Source organism: Halyomorpha halys, unplaced genomic scaffold, assembly GCF_000696795.3.
Source record: "Halyomorpha halys isolate HHAL.00 unplaced genomic scaffold, Hhal_1.1 Scaffold209.1, whole genome shotgun sequence".
In the NCBI taxonomy this organism is placed as follows: Eukaryota; Metazoa; Arthropoda; class Insecta; order Hemiptera; family Pentatomidae; genus Halyomorpha; species Halyomorpha halys.
In genome coordinates, this window is record NW_027115831.1 from 973,038 (window position 1) to 977,508 (window position 4,471).

Here is a 4,471-nt window from a genome sequence, read left to right on the forward strand (position 1 = left end):
TACAGTTTAGACTATTAGGGTGTTGTGAAGGCTATACAATTTTTAATCTAGATAAGTACAATATGAATTGATCTCAAGTGATACAATAATTAATTTAATTAACAACTACTAAAATAAAAATATAGTAAAAAATAAAAATAAAATAATAATTATTAAAAAAAAAAAATTATAATAATAAAAATAACTGAAAGGATTACGAAGTGAATAATAAAGCTGTAAATTTACAATTAGTGAAATAATAAATTAATGAGAATAAAACTAGATGATACAGAATGTGATAAAAATAAGGATCCAATAGTATCTATTACTAAGCACACACAAACATTGCTAAATTGTAATATAATAAATAAATTATGTGAAGTTAAGAAAAAATACATGCGGATATTGTCATTTGGTGAATCAAGATCAATTATTGGAAATCAAAGAAATAAGAAAGTACCCAGTTAAATATTTTTTAACATAACTGACATTTTTTTTTACTGAGGCTGACATATTAACCGAAACTTATGATATTTAGTTTATAAATTAAAATTTATGAAATAATTTTGCCTTTGAATTTTAACAAATTTACATTCACCTTAAATTAATTTCAGATTGGCATCCTTTTAAAATCGAAACCTTTCATTGTAATGAAATATAACATAATTATAAGAAAATTATAAATTGCACTAATAAGTTAATATGTGGTAAGGTTAGACTCAAACACCTTAATAATATCTTTAAATTGTCCGTATTAACTTTAAACACTGCACATTATTAATGCAATAATGTATATCGAAAACGTATTTAACAAAATATGCTTCTTGTTTTTTTTATATATTCTTATTTTGTTGTCTGGAAATTATCACTTTTCAGCGGATTTCTTCTGAGTAAATAATTTCCTATATATCAAGGTTAATGGAATTTTAGAATTACATCTACGTGAATATAACCGCGAACAAGAAATTCCTATTTTGCATTGATAAATGAAAGTAGTGAATGGAATTTAACAAATTAGAATCATTTTACTCTAACTGTTTTCTGACTTGGAACGAAACTCGTATAAAGATTTACCAAGGAAAATAATTTATCGCGAGCGAGAGGAGATAAAGAAATTTAATGAAATTGATTTGGAACCGTTTATGTACTAATCCACACAATCAAATTAGGTTTAGTTGATCAACTTAATTTCATTATTAATAAATAGTTTACACCATAATAGTACAAAAGCCCAAAAGGAGGGGAAAAAATCCAAATTTTTTATTATTTTACTGAAAACTATGTAAAATTACGAGTCAAAATTGATGAGTCTGCCAAGTATAGTTCCAGCTGTTTCAAAACGTTAAAAAAAAAACAATCTGTTATTCGAAGCTCTATATCACTAAATCTAGGTAAATTATTAGAAAACATAACAGAACATCATTTAAAATAAAGTTACTTTTCTAAAATGAGCAATAATAGAGCTGTGTACGCTCAATAGTTTTCGAAATACAGGTTTTGGAAAAAAATCAATATTTCATGACAAAATAACTAAAAATCGGTAGTTTCAAATGATCATAATAAAGTAGCCTATCTTCTAGGAGATAAGTAGTTTTTATGATATTTGAATATGAATATGAATGTAATATTTTGTCCAAACAACTAGAAATTAATTTATTTAAGCCAATATCATGAAAACTACTGTACCTGTGAAGATAATTGTCATAAACTATTTTATAGTATATTTAACTAGATGTAATTTGAGTGCTGGCAGACATCTCAATCAGTCTCAAGGTTCCCGAGATTTAGTTTTTCATAAAGCAAATATTTTGTCAGAGCAAAGAGAAATTAACATCTTCTGAATTTATGAGGGCAAATATCATAAAATATACTAATTCTAAGAAGAAAAATGTCATAAACTACTTAATAATAGATTAAAACAGATTTACTTTGAGTGCTGGCAGACATCTGTACGTCTAAAGTTTCCTGAGATACAGTTATCTAAAAATAAATTCACTAAACACTGATTTTTCGTTATGAAATGTTAGTTTAAAAAAAAAAAAAAAATGTATATCGGGAACTACTGAACGTAAATAGCTCTATTACACTTAACATGATTTTTTTTTATCAAAATAATTTATATCCACCCTCGTTTCATAAAGTCTTTAGTTTGTTTTTCACACTAACGTTCTTTAAGACCTGGAAATAGGATATCAGTTACTCCAAGCCATATGCATATAATGTAAAAACGTTTTAATCATCTCCATAAATATTTTACAGGTTTGAAATTATACGTCATGAGCTATTGGCTATGTACTTGTTCTAAAGTATAAGCTATTTTTCATAATGCTTTCTAAAAACAAAATCCCATGAATCAAGGAATAGATATTTCCAAACAATCGAAGTTCCAAATAAGATTTCACTTTAAACTGCAAACGACACTGATATAAATGGAAATAGCTCTCAGACATTCTTGGCTGAAATTGGTAAATATATTTAATGATATATTTCCACATAAATATGAGCCTTATTAGTGTTGGAATCAGATGCCTCATATCGAAATGGTAGGGTTGGACAAGAATTATCTTCGACTAATGAAGTCCTCAGGAGATAAAGTGAAACGGACAGCCATTTGATCATTATCTATTCTAATAATATGTATTCAATCATTATGGCCAATTACACCCGAGCCGGTTCGTAAATGTTAGATTAAGTTTTCTCTGTCCATGTTAAATTCCTTTTATTACATTACACTACTTATTACAGCCTATCTCGGTTACGATTATATCTCTTCTTCCATCCTTAAATTTATTTTTAAAAAGCTAAATACTTGTACTGAAATGAAACCAATATTGCCTGATAAATAAAACTTTGTTATAGTCACTTTTTTTTTTTTTTTCAATTACGAAACACAAAACCTAAATTGAGACTGCAAAGAAAGGACAGGATTTCATTGACTTAATTCGTATTAATATTACAGACATTCTGTGTTTTGATACCGATCAGTTCTGAAATAAAGTGACCAAATGTGACCAACATATTAATGATAATAAATCATAATGATATAATTTAGAGATTCTACTCGTACCGAAACTGCTTATAAATTTATTTTCATTTTCTAAGGCTTCAACTCCCTGTTTCTGGACATAAATGGATGAATTGTGGAATTTTGAGATGTTAAAGTATTAATATAGCTTTAGGTAGATGCAATATAAACGGAAAAATAAATAAAATCTCCCTAATAAATAAACAATATATGGTATAGAAAATTAAAATTAATTTAATTTAATAAGAGTTGAATGACAACCTATATAATTCGGCTCATTAACTCCTAAATCATAATTAATATTAATATTCAGTTAATAACCATCAATCCAAATGACTGAAGGATATAAGGAATTATATAAGGAATTATATAATATATTATATATATAATTATAAGGAATTATATAAGGAAAAATCCCTATATAATCTTATAATTTGTTAAATACTGGTTATTATTATTCAAATAAAATAGATTATATCCAATGATGGTTCATCGCTCTATTAATACTTCAAATGTCCAATGTTTCGTCCAACTGGTCACTTCACGGACAACAAATGGACATCATCAAGGACATATAATTCCACAGTCTCACATCCGACTATTAAAAATTAGCATGTTGTTCTCCCCAGGTCTAATATAATTAGTTAAATTAACCTATTTATGTCGAATGAGTACGTTGGCACTATGGCAAGGCTACTAACTCCTTACCCAGGTTCGAATCTGGCTGGGCAGAAAATTGTTTTGTTACACTGTAGCCGTGAGTCAACCTTGTGGGTTCTGGAGGCCTCTTGGGGTCCACCCAGCCTCAAAAATTGGGATCCCTTAATTGGGTAAAAATCTGCCGGTCGAGTGTGATTATAACCAAATCACCTCCTTGCACAAACGTTGGTCTAGTAATTGTACTTCCTTACAAAGTACTGTTACAAACTTCATGGGTTGTAGTGGTACAGTTTTAATTTTTAACCTACTTATGTCACTATTTCATTTAAATATAAATATTTTTAATTGCAAATAATCTCAACATTAATAACACTCACTTATCAGCAATGTTGTTGACGTAATAATAATATTATTGGTAAGTATTAATAAAGAGGGATTTTTATTTATTTTATTTCGGCCAAGACTCCCATTGGTGTCCTATACTACCTAACCGTGGTTGAGGGTCAAAGTTCTTCATTTTGTGGGACCGCCACTCAATGAAAAAAGTCAACGTCCCAGACCGGATTCGAACCGGCACCGCCAATAGACATCAAATTAATAAGACTGTGTCTTAACCACTGAGCTATGGGCGGCCCATAAACAGTGCTAGTACATAATTAGATATAATTTATTTTAATTGAAGAAAAAATCTGCTAACGACTAGATTGTATAAAATTAAAATTATATATATATTTTTTTCATTCTTTTTGTAAAAACAGGAATATAAGAACAAAAGAGTTTGAAAATGGCCGAAACATAATTAAAATG